The 25554-nt window shown below is 44.4% G+C and overlaps 1 long non-coding RNA gene across 7 annotated transcripts in view; it reads left to right on the forward strand.

Moving 5' to 3' along the window:
• Nucleotides 1-16812, forward strand: part of LOC140697758 (uncharacterized) — a 36623-nt gene extending 19811 nt beyond the window's left edge. For 3 of the 7 annotated variants that reach the window (XR_012075071.1, XR_012075074.1, XR_012075075.1), the window contains 5 exons: nt 8424-8522; nt 9197-9296; nt 9967-10144; nt 11859-11943; nt 16478-16812. This is a non-coding gene — a long non-coding RNA (uncharacterized lncRNA). Of the gene's footprint in view, nt 1-8423; nt 8523-9196; nt 9297-9966; nt 10145-11858; nt 11944-13085; nt 13201-16058; nt 16431-16477 lie in introns of those variants that run through there. The other 4 variants (XR_012075072.1, XR_012075073.1, XR_012075076.1 and 1 more) reach the window with 4 other exon arrangements.
• Nucleotides 16813-25554: the final 8742 nt, after the last annotated feature.

Genomic DNA, 25554 nt, shown 5'->3' on the forward strand with positions numbered 1-25554 from the left:
ACCAAGGAGGGCAGAATCTCTCTTCAGCTCCCCGGCAACCAGGCAGCAGGTTTGTGGCCTGAGTCTGATGCCTGGATGCTTCTGCCTGGGATTCTGACTCGAACAGAGTGGACACACGCAAGGAGAGTCAGGGATTACTCACGGCAGCTGCGTGGAGCGAGGCCCAGTGGGGCAAGTGTGGCGTTCTAAGTAGAATGCTCCTGGGGTCATCCTGGCTGGGCTGTGCTTGGCCTGGCCCCTGTGGTTTTGCAAGCCTGAATCTCCAGCCCTCCTGCCTATCCCGAGACTTCAACAGACTCTTTCTGCTAAACATGGCTTCTGTTGTTTGCAGTTGAAAACCCAACCGATGCAGCCAGTGTGGGGTAGAATCAGGATTCAAACTGAATCTGTCAGATACTGTAAGCCCATCATTTATTCTTCTGTACCCAAAAAAGTGATTGGAATGTGCGTGACTGCCAAATCTTGTCGTTTAAGGCTTCATGGGAAATAGATTTACCAGTAGATCAGTGAGCAAATAGATCAATAGCGATCGCATACACAGATATATTCACACACACATATTCACACACACCCCCTTTAAATTGATTGGAAAGAAATTGTTGCAGCTGTATGTTGCTGGCCTTTCCAAAGGAGGAGAGTGGACGTAACATTCACTGGGTGGTTGTAAGCACAAGTGGTGATGTGTAGGCTACAAAAGTCATATATTGGTTAAGAACAGATTTAAGAGTCAGACAGATTTGATTTCAATCCTAGGTCTACTATTTAATATACCTTTGTGACCTAAGATAAATTATTTATTTTCTTCGGACTTCAGTTTCCTTATCTGTAAAATGGGGACAGTAATACCTATTCAGAACAGCACACATAAGGCACCTAGCACAGTGCTTAGTAAATGGGAGTAATTATTTTTATTTAAATACATTGCCTTCGTTTAGTTCTCACAGCAATACTGGTAGGTGGGTATTTGTCCTTTCTTGAATGAGTTTAGGAATCTTCCTTGTCTGCAGATCCTCTTATCTTCTTCTAGAAAAGGGACGTGGGAGTCGGCGAGGAGCAGATGAGATGAGGAGGAAGCCACACAGCTCTTTATAAAAGTTTGGTTTGAGCCTAAGATGTCATCTGAGGTGTCTGTTTTCAGGTTCATGATTGAACTCTTAGTCAATAGTTAGTGTGACCTATTCATGTAATTTGCATAATACCTCAGACAAATTTAGATTTATAAACCAAGGCCCCTCAACATTTTATGATAAACCCTGATACAGGTCCCCTGGATTGGGTTAGCTGTGTCGTCCCTGGTCTCCTGACATTCAGGTGCATGAAACACCCAGGCAAGGCCCACAGCTCTGAGCATCCCTGCGGAGCCTCTCATCCTGGGGACGTTGCTCACCTTGTGCAGTGGGAACCACAGGCCAGTTCTGAGTGACACTAGTCCCCAATAGCCCCCATCACCAGCAAAGTGATGGTGGCTTTGGAGGAAGTAACCAAATCCAATCAGAAAATAAGCCAGTCAGTGGATAAAGTTGTGGTATATTTATATAGTGAAATACTACCCAGCCAGAAAAATGACAACATAATGCTATTTGCAGTAACGTAGATGTCCCTGGAGAATGTCATTCTAAGTGAAGTAAGCCATAAGCAGTACCTTAGGATATCACTCATATGTAGAATCTAAAAAAAAAGAAGACAAATGAACTTACATATAAAACAGAAACAGACTCACAGACATAGAATACAGACTTCTGGTTGCCAGAAGGGAGGGTGGTAGGAAGGGATAAACTGGGAGTTCGAGATTTGCAGATACTGACAGGTATGTATAAAATAGATAAAGAAGTTTATACTGTATAGCACAGGGAAATATATTCAATATCATGTTGTAGCTCACAGTGAAAAAGAATGTAAAAATGAATATATGTATATTCATGTGTGTATGACTGAAGAATTGTCCTGTACACCAGAAATTGACACAACATTGTAAACTGACTATAACTCAATAAAAAAAGCCAATCAAGACATATTCATTAATGAATACCTAATAGTAATCTATATGACATTCTTTTACATGACGTCACAAGTGTGACCAGTCTTTGTCAGTCTGCTTAGTAAATAACGGGTCCTAAGGGAAAGTTAAGGTCCCCTCTCCCTTTCTTAGACAAACTCTTTTGGTGGCTTGTAAAAAAATTTCATCTGTATTAGCTTATATAATTCTTACAAAGAATTTAAGAGAAGTGTGTTGCTGGTTTCTTTTTTTAAGTATTATTTCTTATAACAGTCTTAAAAAATTTTTTTTTTTTAATGGAGGTACTGGGAATTGAACCCAGGACCTCAGGCTTACAGAGAATGTGCTCTACACTGAGCTATACCTTCCCCCCTTTAAAAAACTTTTTTTTTCTTTTTTCTTCTTTTGTGTTGTTTTTAATCTATGCTGTACCTAGATGAAAATCTGAAATCTGGGGAGAATTTTCCTAAGATTGTGCTGTCTGGAAACAAAGCAGGAGCTCAAACCCACATCTTTTGACAGCAACTTCGTACTCATTCATCCTGCATTTGTGGACCATCTACCATGTGCCTGGAGCTGGGCTGGCCGCCAGGGATCCGTGTCTTGGCCATGGCCCCTGCCTGCAAGGAGCACACGCTGGTCAGGAAGACTTTTCCTTTTGGCCAGCCTGTCTGAGACAGCGCCATTTTTTTTCCTGGCTCTCATTAATGATCCATTCATATCCCAAGGCTAGAGGATGAATGGCTATATTCAGGTTTCCAACTTATGGTGATTTTCTTTGGAAACCAACCAGTTTGGGGTCTCCATTTCAATCTGCCCACAAACTCCATCATTAAAATGTCAAAAATGATGTGGAATGTGGAAATGTTTCTCACAAGGCCCCAGCGGGGCATTTCAGGAACCCGTGACACCCTGACTCTCTTCAGTCTGGATACAGGGAGGAAGATGCCCCAAAGTCCATGCATGGCCAACTGTTGTGTTGTTTCTTTGAGTTTGTTTCATTTATTTTTTTTTATTAAAACAAAGCTGGATTTGGTGTTTACCAGGGAGAGGGAGACAGCTACTTCAACCAAGGCTCGCTAGCACCAAAGAGGGGCAGGGTAAAGCTGGGTTATTTACTGAGAGTTCAAAGTCTAGTTTAATGCAAGTCTTTCAATGCTGTGCTCAATAGGTCTATGTTATTGTTTTAAAACTTGGCAATCAGTGCCTTGAGAGGAAAAGGCTTAGAAACCCCTTTAAGGTCTGGGGCTATTGTCCAGGTCTTCCTCTGGCCCCATGGCACCAGCATGAGTCCTGAGAAGTCTGTGGAATATCTGGACCAAGACACTGGTGACCTGTGCATGAGCACATGTGGCCACCTTGATTTTTCTTAGTTCACTACCACTTCCCAATTAGTCCAAGGACAAATCCTTTCCCTGCCACCCTCCACAAGGTGGAACTTCCTGGGAGCATCATATATGTGACACAATAATAATTATAACAGTCATACTAATACCAATAGTCCTCATCCACTTGTGCATCATACACATGACAAGGTCACAATCACACCAATCACTGTAATAATGATAGCCAAATTTATTTACCGCAACCATGTGCAGGCAGCTGGGCTAAGCATGTTAGATGGATTCCTCTCATAAAGGTCCATAACCATGCTGTGAGCTGGGAACTGTTTTATTTTTGTTTAGAAATTGGGATAATGAAACTTACTGATGTTAACCAGCTGGGACAAGGTTGTGAAGTAGAGCTGGACCTTGAATCCAAGCCAAGGCTTTCTGAGCCCAAAGCCCTTTTTCTCTTAACTATTATGTATTGAAGCTCTCTCTCCCCTTAAAATGCATTGTTCCTATAGCTAATTCCTCTAAAGCATCGTCCAAGTCTTTGCTCACAGGGGAGAAGACAGACTCTTACATACAGAACCCCTCTCTCTTTTCAACCTGGCAGGAAGTGGAGCCTTTAATCCACTCCTCAGTGGCTTAAGTAATGAGGTAGATCCTGCTATTCTCAGGCGTGGCGGCTGCCCCACTTTTGTGCTGTTCTGCCTGGTTTCCCGATTTCCCTGGGAAGCCTTCCAGGTGAAAAAACAGTTTCCCCAGTAACTGACAGCCCACCCACTGGCCCCTCTGCCAGAGTGAATTGTTTGCTTTGTGACCGTTGGTTTCTTAAAGGTGTTTCTGTTGGGATAGTCCCAACGGCTTTGACACATGTTCTGACAAATTAGTGATGAAGAAGACACTTCCTTGGGTTAGAAGGAATGAATATTCAAGTAAATAAAACTGTCAGCGTAGATAGTGGCTGCTGTAGGGTGGGAGGACTTTGAACAACTGGTTCTTTTATTTCCCTGGCTTTGGAGAGAGATATCTAATTGCTCCTGACAGATGGAATTCTACCCATTTTAAAAGCTGCCTGGAGAAGGAGATTCCACTGTTCTCCGTAACTGCTGTGTAACAGTTGGGTTATTATTTCTAACAGCTAATCAAATTTCCCCACCTGGAAATCTTGACTGCATTTCTAATTATGTTTCCTTGAGTGGAAGTGGACAAAGGATCGCCCACTTGATCAAGAGGGTCACACCTGTGCTGCTTTATTACCTTAGGAGCAGGGGCTGCTGTGGAGGAAGGACTCACTGGTTTTCACGGAAAGGAGGAGGGTAATGGGAGGAGGAAGCCTTACGTGCAAGCTCAGAAGTGGAGCTTGAGCTGCGGAGGAAATAGCTCAGTGGTAGAGCAAGTGCTTAGCATGCACGGTTCAATCCCCAGTACCTCCATTAAAATAAGTAAACAAACCTAATTACATCCCCCCAAATTAAACAAAAGAAATTTAGAAAAATAAAATAAATATTTAAAAAAAAGGTGTGGAGCTTGAGTCCTGAAGATCAGGAACCATGACTGTAGAACTTCCGGAATCCTTATAAACGTGCTGTGTTTGTTGAGCTGGGATCTGCTTTCGCTGCCTTCCTGTCGTGAGAGCACTTTCAAAGAAAGGCTCTATGTCCTTGCTTCCTTGCAAAAACGCAACAGAATGAGGAGGGAGGTAGCAGGGGGATGGTTGAGTTGACTTAGGAAATTGGGGGAGAGAACAGCCCTAGCAGGGTGGGAGGGGGCTGCTCTGTCGGGAGAGGGTGCAGCCTGGGTCTTGGCCACCTCAACTGATAAAGAGGTTAAAACGTGGGGAGTGATTTGGGGTCTTAGAAAGACTCCTGACATTGAGCAGCAGAAAGACCCCATTAGGGATGATATAAATCTTAGCAGGTTCTTAAACACATTTGTAAACTGTTAGTAGAGTTCATGGCATCCTGACATGCCCCTGGTAAAATCACACCTCTTCCTGAGCTGTGGCTCTTTCGTTCTTTGTATTTTTGTCTGTTCTGGTCAAAGATTGTTATTTTACATTTAGAGAAAAAAACTGAAGAAGAGGAAACAGATTTCTTGGAACAAGTGGACTTTAAAAGTGGAGCTTTGGGGACAGAGGTACTCAATTTAAAATGCAGGCAACAACAAATAAATAAGCAAAACAAACTAATAAAGAAGGAAGAAATAGAGAGACCACAGATACATTTCTCCAATATCACGTGTCTTATATGCAGTGACTTTAAAGTCTTTCATTTATGCAATAAATATTTGTTAAATACTCTACCATGACGAGGAACTGCATTGTTTGCTCTGGATGAAGCATATGTGAACTAGACTTGGGGAACCCAGGGTCTGCCAGGCAAGCTGAATTGGGTAATATAGGTAGATGGTGATAAGTGGAAAATGGAAACCCAGAGCCAGTGCCGTGGGGCTCAGAGGTGGTGGGATCTGTCTCAGCTGGGACAGTACAGGAAAGCCTTGGGGAGAAGGAAGCCTGAGAACTAGGACTTGATGAATGGTGGGCGGGATTTGGTCTTGTTGTCCAGGTTAAGGGACATCCTTGGGGGTGGGGGGAGACTAGCAAGGACCAAGGCACAGAGTGAGGCCGTGCAGGGCTCAGGAAGAGGAGAAAGCCCCGGATAAAGGAGGCCTGATGTTGGCCGGAAGAAACCCGTGTTGGAAGGAAGTTCAGAGCCAAGATGTGGAGGGGCCTGAATTCCTTTATGGTCACCGGGGAGTCATTGGAAGCCCTGGGCTTGTCAAAAGGTGGCTGGAAGGAGTAGCGTGCAGACTGTGGGTAACGATCTGGTCTAGGGTGACTGCAAAGCCCCTCTCCTGCTTACTGGAAATGATGGCATTGTGGGGGTGATTATCAGTGGAGCCAGGCAGCATTAACCTGATTCAGGCTGCAAGTGGCTGTGGCTGATGGGAAAAGAACTATGAGTGAAAAAGAAGTTATAAAAGTCAAGGACATTGCCAGGCAACTCTGTGTGATGGTGAATGATGAACACTTCCAGCCCCATCAATAGCTTCTCAGTTGTGATTTGCTCTGAATCCTGCTAGCTCAGCTCATGCTTCCCTCTATTACCATTTGGAAGCTGAACAACCTCGCTTGTGGAGAGTTTGCACATTAAGCTTCAGAGAATGGCCTGGCGGCACGTATCCTTTAAACAGACACAGATGGTCACTGTCCTTGGGATGGTGGCTTTGCCTCCCCGTCATACTAACCTTCCAGGCTGAGGAATTCTGAAGAACTAAGTGATTTGGAGCAAATGTATGGAAAAATACAATCCCAGATCGTCATGACCAAATCATGCATGTTCCTAAGTGTTGTTCCCCCGCCCCCACTCCAGGTGAGCAATCCTGTAGCTACAATAAAGTAGTGTTATCTAGCAGTTGAGGATTTGTGCATCTTATGGCAGTTCAGCACATCAGCACCCACGCTCCTTTTGAGGAAGGGTCGTCCACACGTGTATTTAAAGCTGTGGCCAACCACTCTGGGTCCCTGGCTGATGGCGCCAGTAGAGTTCCCAGTCGACAACCAGCTCAAAGTAGCCACGTGATACGCCACGGCTTTAAAACATGTGGCTGATCCTTCATAGAAATTCCCAGACATTTGGTGGCATCTGGCCAGTTATCTGTGCATCATAGGGAAAAGATACAGATCATCATCTTTTGATAACCCTTCAGCTACTGAGAATTGACCTCTTACAAGCTTACTCCATAGAAGGGAGCCTCTCTTTCATTACTCCCTAGTCTCATTCACCTTTCTTGTTTGAAATTATTCTGTTTATTTGTTTGTTTCTTGGTTTTCTGTCTCACCTGCTGAGAATGTAACCTCCATTGTTTCATCCGCTCCTGCTGAGTTCATGCCTGGAACAGTGGGGAACTTAACATTTTCCTTCTTTCCGTTTGCTGGGGGCAGGGCCTCTGCGTGCCCCTCTGTGGGTCTGACCCCTAGGTGTGAACACTTTTCATCAGCCCCCTTGCCCTTCATCTTATGTTAAGCATTAAATAATGTACCTATTTAAGTGCACGTTAAAATCTGTGTTCACAGATAAAAGCACTTACCTTTCCACTCACACCCTTTGACATTGGTTTATAATGTAGTTACACAGAAATCCTGATCTTTCAAGAAGGATTAATTGATTTATGAATTATGAAATGTGTTTCCTCTTGTTTTCTAAATTTATGATACTTCTCAATGACATGGGAAGGCAAGTAGCCAGTGCCATCACTCTTTGGCCAAAATCCATCAGGAACTCACCTATAGTTGAAGAGATGGGGAGTTTTACTCATTGCAATGGGGGAGGACACCCACAATGGGGTGTGAGAAAGAACTGATAGGATTTGGGCTTGTGTTCGGTGCTACTGGGGAGGGCTAGAGGAAGGATGGTTTTGCTTTGCATTAGATGCTGTCAGGAAGTGGGGGAAATTCTATGGTTGGGTATCTTAATAATTCTTACCTAGAAGGCAGGAAGAACGCAGGAGCCTAGAGCTGTGATTGGTAAAGAAACAGCTTCCCTTCATATTAACCAGGACAGGGAGATGTTGGCCCTTTTGTTTAAGCGATGTTCTCACGTTTGTTTGTGTTCAGATATGATTATGAGAGAGCCTTGTTTTCTCTTGATCCATCCTGGTCACACCTAGCATTGATGTTCTGCAAAATTATTTACATTCAACAGAAAAACATCAGGAAGGGCCTTGCTGTGGGTGTCAGGCCAGCTCCTGGTGGTCCAGGGCTTGTCTCTTTCTCACCAACATGTCACAGAGAGCTGTAGGGCGGCCTCAACCTTGATTTGGGTGTAACCGCAGGAGGCAGATAAATGACATTTGAGCCGCAAACTGAAAAAACCTACCTTGAAACTTCGTCCTGAAATGTAGGTTATTTTCTCAACACATAAATGTTCTTTTATGAAGGTAAAATTTGCATTTAACATTTTAGTCGGTACTGCTTGTATGGGAACGTGGAAATATGTTTTTTCTCTAACTTTGCCCAAATAAATGGGTCTGGGTTTATTTAAATGATGACAAGAGCCTTGCCTTTCTAAGTTCTCTGTTCCTCCCACGCCCTTCAGCATCTTCGTGGTGTATCGTGAAGGATTTCTTTTCTTGGGATCCAAACACTACAGAACTACCGGGTGACCCTTCTGTCCACTGGCTGAAGCAACAAGCAGGTCTGAGATGGGATGTGGTTGCATACATTTAAGGAAGAATGCTTTCTGTTAAAACCTGGTAGAAGAGGCAGGAGTGTCCTAACAGAGGCAGGAGTGTTATTGTTTAAATTCACAGACTTTGGAGCCAGACAGACTTTGGTTTTGAATTAGTCAGGCCTTCCATTTACCTGCCTTATGACCTTGGGCAAGTTACCGAATCTCTCTAAGTCTCGGTTACTTTACCCGTAAAGTGGGGACAAATACACTTACCATGAGTTTGTTGAGAGGAGTCAACCAGTTGTGACAATGGGGAATACACTGTTTGCATGCAATATACATGTAATATGTGGTAGCTTTATTTATAGTTGCCAGATAACTATCACTCACCAGTCATTCCTCTGTGTAAGTTCAGGGGGAGTCAGAGGGAGATGGCAGTGAGAGTCTTCCTAGGGTTTTCCTTTCATCCTTGCATGAAGGAGACATGGCTGATGGTTGCAGAAGGATTATTTGATTTGGATTCAGGTGATCTGAGTTCTAGTCTGGCTTAGTCATGAATTATTTGTATACCTTTGAAAAACCTCTTGATCTTTTTGAGTCTCAATGTATTTGGGCTGTTTCTGGCTTCTAGCTTTTATAAGTAAAGCTGCTATGAACTTTCTTACCTTTTAATGTTGGTTCCTATTATAAACTTTCAGATGTATTTCCTGGAAAGCATTTGGACCTTTATGAGTAATAACGGAACATCAAACATTTCAAATGTAAAGAATGATGATAATTTCGAATGGCATCTTTCTTGTAAGTAAATCACAACATTGTACGGCAGAGTCTCTGGCATTGTTCTTCCCCTTGGCACACAAACAGAATAGTCCACAGCAGTGTTTTTCATATTGCAGACTGGGAACTATCAGTATATAGTAAAGGCAAAAATGCTGGAGTTTTTTTAGGAAATAGAAAATAAAAGGAAAACTCAAATTCTTCAGACTTGGGAAGAGTAAGAATACACCTTAGGACTTCTGTTTCAGTGATACATGCCTGTGCTTTCTGGGTTGCAACTATAAAGGGATAATTGTCCCAAACTTCAGGATAAAACCTTGAATATGCTGGAATTCACACCCTCCTTCTGGGAAGAAATTAGCGTTCCTGATAGAACACTGCTATGGTTTTCTGATGAACTTAATGGGATTAACATTTGCTCAAGGAAACTGGTTACCTACTTACCCAGTTGACTGTCAGTATCAGTCAAGAGTCTAGTGACCTTTCCCCAAAGATTTATTTTCTGTTAGTAGTTAGTCTAACAGTAACCATCTTCTTTTCCTATAAAATGTTCCCAACACAAACCTCTGAGTGGGCTCCTTGGAGGCCTTTCCTTTGCAGCAGGATTGTAAAAACAACTTTGAAATGTGTTCAGAATTAGATTGATGAAAAGTTTCTTTAACAGTATGTTATACATCTTTCTGTGAATCAGGATCAAAGAATTCTGAAGGTCATTGATTTAAAGGGGCAGGACCATGGCCAGCGGATGGGGCAGGACTCGTGGGACTCAGCAGTTTCCTGGATTCGGACACCGATCTCTGCAGGGGTCAGAAGCAGGGCTGCAGGGGCTTCTCTCATCCCGGGACAACACCTGCAAGAGAGGAGACCAGGTGAGGGGCTCGATGGGGGAGCTGTAGCCACGCACAAGGATGAGGCAACAGCTCTCCGCCAGGATGTTACCTTTGAGCCAAGTTGCATCTCTGCATGGGTGGGCTGAGTGGCCTCAGACAGAGCTGACTAGTGTGGCCAATGGGTGGAGGGCGAGGCCTGAGGGCAGAGGGCAAGAAGCTGCATTCTGCAACAGCCATGGGGGTCATTATCCGTGGGTCTTGTTTCCTCTTGGGGGTCTTGATCGTGGCAAGCAGCATCTTGTGGCCTCACTCGATGGTAGGATCTACGCAGGCAGAAAGTTTCCTGTCTTGTTCAGTGATGTGTCCTCTAGCATGGAGTAGGTACACAGTAACCACCTGTCAAATAAGTGAATGTGGCCTTTCTGTCACCAAAGGGTCTTGACATGTCTCCCTCTGCCCGGAAGTCCTCTCTGTGCTTCCTCAGGCAGGTCAGGGCCCAGCCCACAGTGGGTTGGTTGCTGACCTCTCTGTTCCTGGGTTCCTACCTTACCTGCTTCTTTCCCAAAAGGGTAGTGGCTGGAGCCTCATAGGTGGGCCCCCCAAATCTGTGATTTCCTGGATCCTATTTTCAGGGACTTTGTGGCAGCTGCTAGCTCTTAGTATGACCAGTCAGAGGAGAGAAGAAATTGACAGAGAAAGAAAAATAAAGAATAGATGGTTATTGTGCACAAGACAGAAGGTGAAGGAAAAGGAGTGTGTACTGACTGTACCAATGAACATCGGTTGAAATGCCGGATAAGCAAATTCCTGAAAATGCCTGGAAGTATCTGAACATTCTGCAAACAGGGTCATTAGGCAATATGTGTTGAACTGACTTCCTGATAAATACATTTTGAAATCATGAATGTCAGGATATAAAATCTAAAATAAACCATGCTGTTGACTCTGCTGGAAGTAATTTGACCTAGATTATAAAAACCAGTTTTCAGACTGGGCTGGTAGTACTTAGTCCCAAAAGTATGTCATCTTCTTTCCTTTTTCCACATAGTTGAGTATTTAAAAGCAGATGGAGAGTTTTATTTCTTCACTTGCTCATTTCCGTTGTGTTTTACCTTGGGTTCTGCAGAAAGCAGAGGCTAAACAAAAGGCTTGTGTATGAGGATCTTACTGGGGAGTGTGATCCCAGGGAAGGAAGGAAGGTTGCGTTACTGAGTTGCCAGCAGCAGTGGTCACTGGTTCACTGGGACCACCTGAGGAGCCATATGTAATGCATCTCAGGACTGTCCATCAGGGGAAGAAAGGAGAAAGGACTATGCACCCACTGCTTTTCTCTGCAGATCATAGGTTTGTCCTGTAAGGTGTTAACTTGCTTATCTTGCAGGTTGGAAATGTGCAGGCACCAAGTCGGTTCCTGAGGCGTCCCACTCTGTAATGTCAACAAAGAGGTTTTGGTTTGAGTGATGAGAGCCTTGAGGTGTAGGTGAAACTGACTGAGCTGTCCCAGAGCTGGTTCCTCAGTGGAGGCTGAAATAAAATGTAGGTGAGGCTGAGGGAATCCAAAGTGGTAAACGAGAGATGTCCGATTCAGGTGGGGAAGCAGTGACACCACACAGCGTTATTTTGGGGGACAGTATTTTGGTCAGCAAGATAGAGAATGACAATACCTAGACACTGGCTTCAGCCTTGGTTTTGGATTTTTCTCAGTAGTGATCCTAGTAGAGTATGTTCTTCTCAATCTATCTGCTCAAACTAGGAAAAAGGATACAAAGGTCCAGTTGTGTGAAGATCTACCAGCAGGTCTCACTTTTGAATGCCATCCAGTGATGGTGCTTTGCAAGGTATGTATTCTTCCCCAGAGATCCTATCCATACCTGGGTATCTGTACAGTTCCCAACTCTAAAGTTCCATCTCGGCCTCTCTTCTGAACTGAGAGTCCATTTACTTTATTACCTTTTAGAAGATTCCACTACAAATTTCCAGTATAACCTATTCAAGACAGAAATCAACACCAGAATCTTCCCCTCTTCCCTTCTCGGACTTATAAGCGGAACCTACAGAGTCAGAAAACTGGGAGGGAGCCATTTCACTCCCCACTTTCCTCCCCACGTCAGCCAGCTGTGAAATCCTATCAACTCTACCGCCTTCTAATCTTCAAGTCTGTCCTCTTTTCTGTTCACTGGGGTGGATTCATTCAGGGCTTCATGTCCTCCTGCTTGGATTGTAGCCACAGACGGCCTCTTACCTCATCTCCCTGCCTTTGGTCTTCTCTTTTGCCAATCCACTGGGGAGAATTTACTGACTGCCCCGAGACTAGGGGATGGCGAGAAGTCATGTGGTCTGGTGATTCTCAACCAACAAAATAATGAAATTGTCTAGGTGGGACCTGAGGTTTTTCCGTCAATTAAGATAATTGCTCTTGCTTGTGCTTCAAGTCCAACAGTAAGTGTGATAGGATTCCTGCTCCTCTTTGCTGCCATGGTTTATCCACCTGTATCTTCTTGGGGGGTGGGCTCTTGGACACTCAGTATTGTTCTTAATCTCCCACAAGCATTTATGACATGCTGCCGCTGTGACTACATTTATGTATTTGGTGGTTTGAGGTCTGGGGATGATGTTAGACCTACAACACAGAACATTCTTCACAAATACCACAGGAAGGTGGATGCCAAGATGGTCCCTGTCCATCAGGGACCTTCCTAACTCATAACCCAGCCTTGAGTTCCTGTCTCATTTGCTGGATAGGGAGGAAAAAAAAGATGGTTTTTGTCAAACTCCAGAGAGGAGGGAAAATTTAGAGTGGCTTTTGGAACTCATTGTTTGAAAATTTAAAAACTACTGACCTAGAATAGCCCTGTACTTTATAACATATAACCTATCCCCTAATGTTGTAGTAATGAGGATTTCCCAAGGGCCAGCTGTGTTCAGTCTCAAAGGGCACTGTGACTTAAAACATGTGACATATACCCCTCTCAACATGCAGGAGGCAACGTATATGCATGGACCATTAGCACAAGGTCAAGGAAGCAAGTGCTGAATTGTATGGGGCAGAGATGGAGCTGTTAGAGAAGATTTTATAACACCCGGAGGAGCCAATTATGGGGAAATAATCTACGAAGGAACCACTCTGTATTTTAGAACTGTAGCTCACAATATATCCAGTGTATTTGCTTGTTTGGTTTTCATAAAGTAGTATGGGAGAACATATTTGACCTGATTGGAGTTTCACTGAAAGTTCATAAAACACTTTTTCTTGTAATTCTAGTCACTGGCTATTTTTAATGTGGTGATGAGATATGGGTACAAAGAGAAAAATTCAGTCATCTGTCTGTCTTTAGCTTACTTTGCAGGATTGAATTTTAAACTGTTCTTTTGGATGTTGGCAGCATGTAGACTGAGACATGGCAAATGATAGCTTCTAATCACACACTAATGAAAGCTGTAAGGAGATAATCGTGGACATGTTGCCTTCTGTCAGTGTTTACTGCATGACGTTGAGATTAATTTTATTTTAATTAGGATCACTACTGAGGCCTCCATTTTTTAAATGAATGCCAGGCTAAATCCATTATTCATTTCGCCGCTATGAATGGGTTCCATTCTTTGCTAACATTTGTATATTCCAGAGGTCAGGTTTTTTTCTTTCTTTAGGAAAGAGGAATTTTTCCTTTTGTTTCATGTTTAGGATATTTAACTTGTTGGTTCTGTCAGAAACTAAACAGAAATAACAAGCATGCTCACTGTTTCTTAGAGTGAATGGACTCATTTGACTTAGGGTAAAACTTTCCAAAATCTAACAAAAATAATTTATTCTTAAGACAACCTTTAGGTGATTCCTTCAGATAGGTCAAACTCAACATATCTACTATGAGCTGAATTGTGTCCCCTAAAATTCATATGTTGAAGCCCTAATCCTCAGTACCTCCAAATATGACTCTCTGGAGATAGAAACTTTAAAGAGGTAAAGAAGTTAAAATGAGGCCATTAGCCTCAGCTTTTGTCCAACCTGACTGGTGTCCTTGTAAGAGGAAGTTTGGATGCACAAAGAGACACCAGGGCTGGGTACAGAAGAAAGGCCATGTGAGAACCAGTGAGAAGGCAGTGGTCTAGAAGCCAAGGAGAAAGGCCTCAGGAAAAACCAAACCTACCGACACCTTGATCTTGGACTTCTAGCCTCTGTAACTGTGAGAAAATAAATTCCTATTGTTTAAGCCATCCAATCTTTGGTAATCTCTTATGGCAGCCCTTGCAACCTAACACCACATCCAAAGCCAAATTTGTTATTTTTCTGTTCAAAGTCATCCATTCTGCAGCAGAGGCATTTCCTGCACATTTAATATCCATGTAATTCCCCCTGGAAGAGCTGTCCACCTGCCGTCAGGTGGGGCTGTGCGCTAGCTCTGGTCTGTGGGCATCCACAGCCTTAGCCCTGTCCCAGTGACCAAGGAGGCTACTGTTCCAGAGGGGAGCTCCAGTATGGTGGGGTTTCCATCAGGTCCCTGGGAGACTGAGCAGAGCAGAACCTCCCCCCAGCCAATGTAGGGTATGTCCCATGTGAGAAATATTTCATTACTTTATTGGGTCTGGGATTTGGAGGGTTTAATTTGTTTCTTCAGTTTAGCTTTGCTTATCATGACCACACACTCTCCAGCCTCTTAGTTCACCTGGGAGTGTAAACTTAGCACATATTTGGACTCATAACTTCATAATTTCACATCTGACTGGTCATTTGTTGTTTCCAGTCTACTTTCACAACATTGCACAGACCAGCACCCACTTTCCATTCACAGAACTGCCATAGTTCTCTCCCTAAACAAATGATGACAATGACGATGATGATGAAGATAAAACACTGTTCCAGGCACCGTTCTTCTGCTTTATGTATATGAAGTCATTTACTCTTATAACCTACGAATTACATACTATTATCATGCCCAGTTTCCTATGAAGAAATTGAGGAACAGAGATTTTAAGGAACTTGTTCAAGTTCACATAGCTGTTAAGTGGCAGAGCTAGGATTTGAAACTTAGTAATATGGTTTCCATTGCTTTCAAGTAAATTCATGGCAACGATCCTTCCAGTCCTAGTCCCAGTGTACTCTCTCCATCTCTTCTCCCATCAAGGACAACTTGTCCACTCCTGACCACTTCAACCCTTCACTCTAGTTACAGTGTAGATTGTTTCTGTTCTCCAGATAAATCCCGCATTTGCCAACCTCTGTTTCATTGCTCCAGATCTTTCATTAGAGTTGCTCTATTGCCCACTCTCTTTCCTCCTCGGCTCTGCCTATCAACATCCTGTGCATCCTACAATGCCCCATTCATTTGCCACCTCTTCCGGGAAGCCCTCCTTAAGTCATCTATATTCAGCACTCCCATAATCCCTTGCCTGTACTTCCCTGTAGGAACTCATGGGTCACTTATTGGTATGTGTCTATTTCTCTCTGTAAAGTATAGCTCCCTGAGCACTGGGGGCATGTTTTTCTTTGTCCCCAGATCTCCTCTGCAAGCAATGAGCACAGTGCACACACACAACCCTTGGGTTATAAATCTTAATTGCAATTAAGTGAAAGGAAAGTTTCCCTGAATGCTTTGCTACTTAACAAACGATACCAATGTTACCCGTTCTCACACTGGCCACCATGACTTAGGATTCCCAGTCATATTGTGTGAAAGTGACTTTGTTAACATCAGATCGTTTTTCCTTCATTCTTCTATCTGCACTCATTTCTCTGAGTTTGATGCTATCCCTTCTCATCTGTGCCATGCTAGTAAACTGCCCCTTTGGTCTTTATAGTAGAACTGAATTTCACTGGATTTCAATTATTTCTTACCTTTGATTTATTGATTAAGAGCAGTCTTTTATCCTGGTGGCACTTTTCAAGCAGGTGGTAATATACGTTCCAATCAGTTGCAAGAGAAGAGAATAGTGTTCCTTCCTCTCTTCTTTCCTGCAGGTCTTCCCTTTGAGCCTTTTCTGCAGCCTTTAGTCCTCATCTCTCAGGGATGGACAGAAAGTTGAAAGGAAAGTGGGTATCAGTCACTTCTGCCACAAGCATTCCTGGTTCAGATGCAGGATGGATTTGAAACGTGAACACAATTGGATTTTCTGAGGATTTCAGTTATCATTTTCCCTAAGAATGTATTTGTGTTTGCCATGTTCTTACATAGACATGCATTTTCCCTGATATGGCCCCCAGGGATCTTCCCCTCATGCCATTCATGCTTTTATCTGGTCCCCTCCCACAGTAAATAGGGGAGCAATCCTGTTTAAACAGTAGGATATAGCAGGAGACAGGGTGTGATTTCCAATGCTAAATTATAAAAGACATTGTGGCTTCTACCTTCCACCAATCAACTGGATTCCTTGCCCTAGGGGAAACCAGTTTCTGGGTTGTGAGGACCTGAGCCATGCTGTGGAGAGATCCATGTGGCAGTGAATTCAGACCACCTGGACGGCCAGCACCAGCCCAACCTGACAGCCACATGAGTGACCTATCTTGAAGCAGATGCTCTGTCCCCAGTCAAATCTTCAGATGACTGCAGCCCCAACTTTAATTCATGAGAGACTGGATCTGGGTCAGCCTCTGCCAAGCTGCTCTGCAAATCCTGACCTCCGGAATCTGGGAGACAATAAATGTTCATATTTATTTTAAGCCGCTAAGTTTGTCAGCATCATTTGCTGTGCAGCAATAAATAATATACATGGCACAGGAAGTTTCATTTTACTGGTTCTTTGAGAATCCATAGTATTGTGTTTTCAATTCTAACAGTATTTTCGGCATCATATAGAGTAGAAGTAAAAGTCTATGGTATAAAGGGAGAATCACCATGGTTTGGTCAAATGCTCTGTGTAGAGAGATTGCATCCATTTCTTGCTTCAGTGGTGTCTGCACTCCTGGAACTGCCCCAAGACATACTCCCCTGTCCTGTTCCACCCCACGCTCCTCTGCTGCCTGCTCTCAACCCCCTTCACCCTCTCACCAGTGACTACCACTGCCATCAGGACTCAGAGGCAGCCACCACCCCCCAGGTCGACGTGGACCTCCACGCTCCTTACCTCTGCCAGCATCCCGACGGCTCTGATGGGGATGCCGTGACTTTGAACTTAGTGAAATATTTTCTTCATCAACCCCAGAAGGAGAGCTGGCATGCTGAGACACGGATGCAAGTGCGAAATCACAGAAGAGGCCAAATCTTCTTTCGGCAACTGAAAGAAAGCACTGAAAGCAGTGAAGTCTGCGTTTCACTGGGGGAGTGAACGTGAGTCATTCATTACTTCATCAGAACGAACTAGCCCCAGACACAGGCAACCCCATGCCTGAATGAGCCAGTAAAGCCAGGAACCTGCACAAGATGGGGCCTCCGATTCCGACATGACAGTCTCTCTCGCTCTCTCTTTTAATTGAAAGATTGTTGATTTACAATGTTTCAGGTGTACAGCAAAGTGATTCAGTTATACATATGTTTATATTTTCTTTTTCAGATTCTTTTCTGTTATAGGTTATTGCAAGATATTGAATATAGTTCCCTGTGCTATACAGTAGGTCCTTGCTGTTTATCTATTTGGTATATATTTGGTAGTGTGTATCCGCTAATCCCAAGCTCCTAATTTATCCCTTCCTACCCCGTTTCCTCTTTGGTAACCACAAGTTTGTTTTCTATGTGAGTCTGTTCCTGTTTTGTAAATAAGTTCAGCTGTGTCATTAAGACAACCACAGCTGGAGTCCAGTCGTGGGCTGCTTCCCTCTGGCTTTGAAAAAGGTGGCCTTGCCGTTCCTCTCTGTTTCAGGAGGGGCCCCTGGCCATGCAGGGCAGTCTACATCACCTGCCTGAGACACTGAACCTTTCGCGCCTCCTCCCTGTCCTTCCTCCCTCTGCCTTCCTCCTTCTCTGCACTCTTATACAGTGGCACGATTATACAGCCCATCTTTAGCATTCTAAATAGTGTGTTTAAGGCACTTAGTTATTCAGTGGAAATTCTGTCTTGCTTTATGGGCCATGAGTATGGAAAACTGTGGAAAATTCTTTAAGAATTAATTCTATTACTTGATAAAGATCAAAGCGAAGCGAATATATATTAAGTGTATACACGTTTCCTGTAAAATGTTTAAGAACACAAACCATTTCCAACTTAAATATTTGCCCTGGATCCAAACAATTTAGGGAGAAATGAATGTTAAAATCTACATGGTTAATGTATTCAGTGTTTGAAACCATACTGGGTAATTTAGGCAAGAAAATATACTTCATCTACTTTGATTAAACCTGCAAGACACCATAGCTGCTAAATTTCCAATTGGCTCCATATCACGTGGATAGACTTTTGGAAAGATGTTCTCAAAATTCCCGGAGAAGGATACACACAGCACCTGTCACTACCCACCTCAGATCACTGAGGCTTTTAATGCACTGATGCTCATGCTGTGAACAGGTTGGACTTGGCTAAGTGCCCTTTGACAGTGGCCTTTGGTGGTCTGAGGCAACTCTGGTAACTTACCTGAGCCCCAGGGCCTAACGGAGGATGATTCTGGTCCTTTCAGGCGTTCTTGGAAGCTCAGGTCTTCCCTGAGGATTACGGTCAACTCCAGGTCTGCCTGTCGGGGCAGGGTCAGCTGTCCACCCCTCCAGCTCCTGCCTCCTCTTCCTCCCTTGCTCAGAGCTGGCCCACTCAGACGGCTCCAGGTAACACAGCACATTCTGGGATGGGCTGGTGTCTGACTGCCTTTTTCTATTCATGGTGTCAATCAGGTGCTTTACAAAGTTGTCCCCCACCCCGCTCCACCCATACCCAACAAGAGCTATTGTGTTACTTAAACTTCCTGGGAACCTGGAATTCATCAAACAGAAACCCGCAATGAGAAGTATGAACAAATTCCACAAGTGTTTGCTCCCCTGAGGGCTGCCAGGGAAGGAAAGCACTTTGTGCTTCTTGCTCTTGGAGAGACACTGGGCTGCCCAGCTGGCTGACTCTAAGTCACAATCACGAGACATGTTTAGAAATGTCTGCAAGGGCACACTGTTCTCCAGGAGAGCTATCCATCAACTAGGACCACAGCCTCATTGTGACCAGTGCTCTGATGAGCCCTGGACACCAGGGGCCAGCCCGGTGAGCTGTGCTGTGGGTGGGCTTATCTCACTGTCTCCCTCCTCTGGGCCTCTCTCCTCTGGCGCATCCTCTCCAAGTTTCCCCATCCGCTCCTCTCACCAGCCCTGTGCCACCGGCCACACCCTTCTCACCACTGGTCCCCAACCACCCGGGGCCAGCTGGCTTCACTCAAGGCCAGTCTCCCTGGCTTGTTCAGACACCCCAGGCTTCAACTCCTCACCTTCTGCTCCAGGCTTGTAACCTGGTAAGGTCTTCCCCACTCATGCCCCCATCAGAGACCACAGCACCTTCCAAACCTTTTCTGCATTTGAGGGAGCAGACACACATCCTATGATGCTCTATGTGCACATGTGTAACATTCACACCTTTCTGTGACCCAGGAGTGACTGTTGGAGAAGAAAGTGCAGCCTTAAGGAGGGGACACTACACTGTCACAGGCAGGCTTCGGGGAGGGGCTGTGTAGGTCCTGTGGAAGTAACCCTCCGATGAGACAAAGGTCGTAAATTGCAGCTCACGACTGAATAGGGCTTATCTTTTGCTTGCACAGTTTTCTTAAATTTTTATTTAGTGGACAATATTTTAAAAATAGGAAATTTCACATGAAAAAATCTATTTTTGGTTTCTAGCTGAATTTAATATACACACGGTCTGCTGTCCTCCCTTCCTGGGGCCCTGAGGGCTGCCGGCTGGGGAAGTTCTCGCTGGCAGGGGAAGTTCTCGCTGGCAGGGGAAGTTCTCGCTGGCAGGGACGAGGTGCTGCCAGGGTTGGCTTTGCTGGCAGGTAACTGGTGCCTGGTGAGAATTTGTGTTACGAGTCCAAACTCGTTCTGCTCGCCGCACGACAGGCCAATAAATCGGGATACGAGGTGTTGGGGCAAGGAATAGCGACTTTATTTGGAAAGCCAGCAGACCAAGAAGATGGCCGACTAATGTCTTGGAGAACCATCTTACTCAAGTCAGAATTCAGGCTCTTTGTATACTAAAAAGTGGAGGGAGTGTGGTTGGTTGTTGTAAACTCCTTGGTGTAGGAAGTCTTTGTTCTTGTAGCTGTCCACGTGTGTCAGGTCATGGTGCCCCTGTAAAATCTCTAACAAAACAAATGTTATTTTCTATTCTGCAACTTGTTATCTTTATATAAGGACAAAAGTGTTAATATCCTTAAAGCTCAGCGCCTTGAGGATAGGCTTTCCTGTGTATTTCAGGCTAAAGGCAACATTCCTCTACAGAAGGTGCAGAGCCAGCAAGACTAAGCCTAGAAAACAGGGCACAGGATTAAAGCCAAAGAAACAGATCTAATACGGAGTCAGATTTGTTCTTTTCTGTTACATTGGGAGGAAGTTGGAGTCAGGATTCTCTGTTCAGAACCTGCATGCCTAGAATTAAGAGGTGACAAATGGCTTTGCACCTGAATAAACATGATTTCACAATGAAACTGATGTCAACAGTTCTAACCAACTCAGAGGCTGTATTGCCTAGGAAGTTCCTTGGAGGTCAACAAAAATCAATTCTGGAGAGGTGGGGGCTGGGTGGAGCTCAAGGCTGGCCTCGGGGGCTCGTGACATGTGTAGTCATGCAGGGTCCGTGCTAGACTAGGCCTCAGACGTGGATTAATACTCTGCTATTGTTGTCTTGAAGTGAATGATAAGTTTTGAACAAGGATCCCAGTTTCATTTGCAGTAAGCCCCCTCCCCGAATTATGTAGCCAGACCTGACAGAGTTTAACCAAAGCAGGACCCCCACCCGACCAAGAAGATATTTTTGAGATAAGTTGCTTTAAAGAGACTTGAAATGTTGATGGATGCCCTGTAGCTCTGGTGTTCTGATCAGAGAGTAATTTTGTGTAATACTGTGCTGATCAGTGAAATTAGAACATCCAGTCGATTGAAGATAGTGCTTCCAGGAGAGTGTGGGAATAACTGAACACACTGTTAAGTGATCAGAAGTCTACTGCTATCTCAAGGAGGGTGAAGGTAACATCTTTTCTGCTTTAAGAAATTTTGCAGAAACCAAACTAGAACATACAGGTTTTCCTCTGTTGGAAGGATGGACCAGAGCCAGCTAGGACCACATGTGGAGCAACGGTGGTGGGAAGCAGCAATGCCTCGGAGCCTTCCTGTGTAAGTAAATGCTTTGGAACCCTCTGGGGAGTATTCTACTCAGGGTTGCTACTTTCCTTCCAAAGGAGTGCAGCATAAATGTCAGGCTTCCTCAGCGCTAACTCAACCAAATGTTTTCAATATTTAAACCCCCCAAATGGAATATTTCTGCAAGTGTGTTATCTAAGAGTCTCGTGCTAAATATCAGAATTTATACATAGTGTTTATAGTAATTACGAAGTGAATTGGGAGGTTGTTATGGGTTGAACTGTGTCCTCTCCAAAAGGTATGTTGAACTCCTAACCCCCAGTGCCTCAGAATGTGATCTTGTTTAGAAATAGGGGCGTGATGGGTGTAATTAGTTAACGTGAGACCCCACTGGAGTTGGAAGGACCCTTAATCCAATGTGATTGGTGTCCTTATAAGAAGAGGAGAGACCACAGACTCACGACACCATGTGATGTAAAGCACTCCAGCTACTTACTGGATGGTGAGTGTCAAGGTTTGGTGCCCCCTCGGCCCTCAGCAGTGGGGGAGGCAGGAAGGTTTCTTCCCTGCAAATCTCAGAGGGCTGTAGCTCTGCGGCTCTTGATTTTGGACTTTCCTCTGGAACTGTGAGAGAATACACTTCTGTTGTCTCAAGCCTCCCAGTTTGTGGTATTTTGTTACAGCAGCCTGAGGAATCCAACCTAGAATGTATAGGTTTTCCTCAGATGTATATATTTTTTCTTTTTGGGTAAATCTAGTCCTTTCTAGATGTCTAGATTTAGAATAAAAAAAGAGGCAGTCTATATTTTTTAATATCTGTATCTCATTTTAAGCTCCCCAAATTTTGGCATCATGAGTAAACTTCAGTTTGTTTTTGTTTTAATTGAAGTATAGTCAGTTTACAGTGTTGTGTCAATTTCTGATGTTCAGTATAATGTTTCAGTCATACATATACATACATATATTCCTTTTCATGTTCTCTTTCATTACAAGTTACTACAAGATAGTGAACATAGCTCCCTGTGCTCTACAGAAGAAACTTGTTTATCTGTTGTTGACTTTTCATGATTAAAATGGCAGCCCCACTCTTGTTCAAGTTAATAGCTATCTTATCTCCTTGGAACTCATCATCTTCTAACATGCTTTTTATTTTACTTATTTGCTATGTCTATTTTTTTTCTGTCTCCTCCCACTAGTAGATAAGCTCCACAAAGGCAAGATTGTTGTTTTGTTCACTGATGTGGCCCAAGCACCTAGAAGAGCTCTTGGCGATAATAGGTGCTCAGTTAACATTTGTTGAAGGAATGTATGAATTAAAAAGGAATGCACCATCTTTCTGAACTTGATCAGCTTGAAAAGCTAACGTTTTATTTTTATGCTTTTTTGTGACTTGGTGGGAGCTCCCCCTCCCCCAGCCCAGTCCCAATCTCATATCACTGGGGTCTCTGACTTGCGGCTCTTTAAAGAGGGCGAAACACCTCTGTGGCCTCTGGTCAGTTTTGCTCCATGGCCCCTGACCCCTGGAAGTACTTCTTCAGCTGCTTTATACTGAGATTCCCAAACCCTCCCCAAGGTCCCTCCAGTCAGGGAGGGGCCCGCCTTTGCCTCAGCTCTCTCTCAGCTGCCCCTGGTTCTCACTCATGCTGACTTTCGGTTCACAGAAACACTCATGCTTTCTGGACAAACTCTGGGCGAGTGACTGATCCCCACGCAGCCCTCTCCTCCTGCTCTGCTGACCCAGCGGCTGGCCAGCCAGGCTCAGTTAAGTTCCTAGGCCTGACTCAGGCACTAGCCCACCGTTTTCCCAACACCCCCTCTCAGCTCTGAAGTCAGGGGCCAAGCGCCTTCACCTGACCTCTTGGGGGTGGGTGAGGGGGTCTCTTAGCAGCAATGCTCCCCTCCAACCCCTTGCTATTAATACTCTAAATGGGAGAGAGGGGTTGGAGAGTTACATGACCCCTCCTCCACAATCCTACTTGTTACACGGTGGTTGCACCCCTTTCTTTGGCAGTTGGTATCTATTGTCATTTGGGGTCTCCGTGAAACATGATTGAATCCTGTGACAAGGGCTCACTCTGTGCCAGGCCCCGGTTCATCACTGTCATAAGGAGACTGAGGGTGTGATCTCAAGCCCTGCTCCCAGCATCTCCACCAGAGAGGGGCTGTCCTTGCACCTGTCTTACTGAGGCTACGGAAATTGAATGTCTCGCCCAGATCAACCAGCTACTTCCTAAGGGACAAAGCTCAGATTCAAATCCAGGTCTTTCAGACTCCAGGGCTTAATATGGATTACTGCAATGGTTCAGATTTTTGTCAGTTTTTATTTGTCCAGAAAAGCCCTAAAAACAGAACTTGAAAATATTAACTGAAAGTCTTCATGCAGCCTACAGCATCAGAATGGTACATTGTTACTGAAAGTGGAAAATAAGGATCAGGGTTTGTCCAGAGTCAGACAACTTCTTGTATAGCAAAGATGCTAAGGGCTCATCAAAACCTGTGTTCTCATTTCCTCCCTAGAAAGTTCTCAGCTCAACACCTTTTCCCAGGTCCTCACATCTTTTGAGTTCCTGGACCCAATTCCAGCATGTGTTGAGGAGCTTCCCACACAACAGCAAGCAATTCAACTCGATTCTGACAGTGTCTACCTGGAGGCAGCATCAGATTTCACAAGTTAAGCATTCGGTCCTACAAGATTGCCCCACCTCAATCCTGAATCTGATGCCAATCACAAGTCCATAGTGTTACCTGTGCTTCTGACCGACTGGCTATAAATCAAAGGTTCCCACAACCCCTCTTTGGGTTTAATTAATTTGCTAGAGCGGCTTACAGAGCTCAGAGAAACATTTTACTTACTAGAGCACTGTTTATTATAAAAGGATAGACCTCCGGACCAGCCAGAAGGAAGAGATGCACAGAGCATGGCGGAGGGGCAGAGCTCCCATGCCCTCTCCACGCCCACCACCCTCTCAGCACCGCCCCGTCCTCACCAGCCTGGAAGCTATCGGAACTTAGTTCTTTGGGGTTTTTATGGAGGCTTCATTACACGAGCACGATTGGTTAAATCATTGGGCGCAAGTGATTGATTCAACCTCCAGCCCCTTTCCCCTTCCTGGAGGTTGAGGGTGGGACTGAAAATTCTAACCTTTTAATAAGGGTTGACTGTACTGGCAAACAGCCCCCATCCTTAGGTGCTTTCCAGAAGTCAACTTATTAACCTAACAAAAGACACCTTAATCACTCTCAACACTTGAAACAAAGTTCCAAGGGTTTTGGGAGCTATAAACCAGGAACTGTGGACGAAGCCAAATACAAATGAGAAATATTACTCTGGTCACCTGAATGATTTATTTCTTATAAATCACAACATCACAGCTTGCAATTAGGAGTGGCCCACATGACCGAGTCTTACCTATTGGAATGTGATGTGTACCGTTTCCTGGCCTGGCTTGATTCCAAACCTAGGGCTACATTGAAAGTCATGAGTTGAGCATGGAAGAGCTCTCATGGGTCTGGGTCTATTTTTAAGTGACTGCACGGAGGAGGCTGCCAGGGAGGAGGGCTGTTCATCCATCCAGGATTAATATGTCAGCACAGATTGAACATCTGTAGTGGTGGGGCTGGTACACATTTTGGGGCTTGGCCATAGCAGTTAGCTGTTCCAATGAACACACGCTGTGTTACTGATACATAAGCAGGTGCATAAGCAGAGCGTGTAGCTCACGGGCCAGAAGGAAATGAGTGTTGCATGAATCCATGCGTGATATTTATTTCCCAGAAACATAATGTATTGATTAAAGTTTTTCTGAATAGTTTCAAGATAACGTTTAATGCCAGTAAAAGCTCTGCTAACTAGCTACAGCCTGGGAGGTGTCCTGGGGGTGGTGTAGGAAGTCCATAAAGAAACATGACCCACATTTATCTTGGCCACATCAAGCAAATGATCCCCATTAGCAAAACTCCCTCATTCTCATTCTGATTTCTCACGTGCATTCAGAAAATTTACTGAAATCACCAGGAGGTTTGGCAAAAGGAAGGCATCAGTCTTGATCCTGCAAACAGAATCATCGCTGCTGGCCTCCTGCTTGTCTGTTTAAAATGTAATTTCGGTTGTGGCCATTCCAATCATGTCCAGGGGAAATGTGACATCTGGGAAGATAGCTACTTAAGCAAACAGACAATTTGGCTTTTAAAATAGGCTAAAGGAATTTGTTTGCAAACACTGACTTTCCCCCTTAGGAAGACAAGCCACTGGCACTAGGT

The sequence above is a fragment of the Vicugna pacos genome, chromosome 8, assembly GCF_048564905.1.
Source record: "Vicugna pacos chromosome 8, VicPac4, whole genome shotgun sequence".
Classification (NCBI taxonomy): domain Eukaryota; kingdom Metazoa; phylum Chordata; class Mammalia; order Artiodactyla; family Camelidae; genus Vicugna; species Vicugna pacos.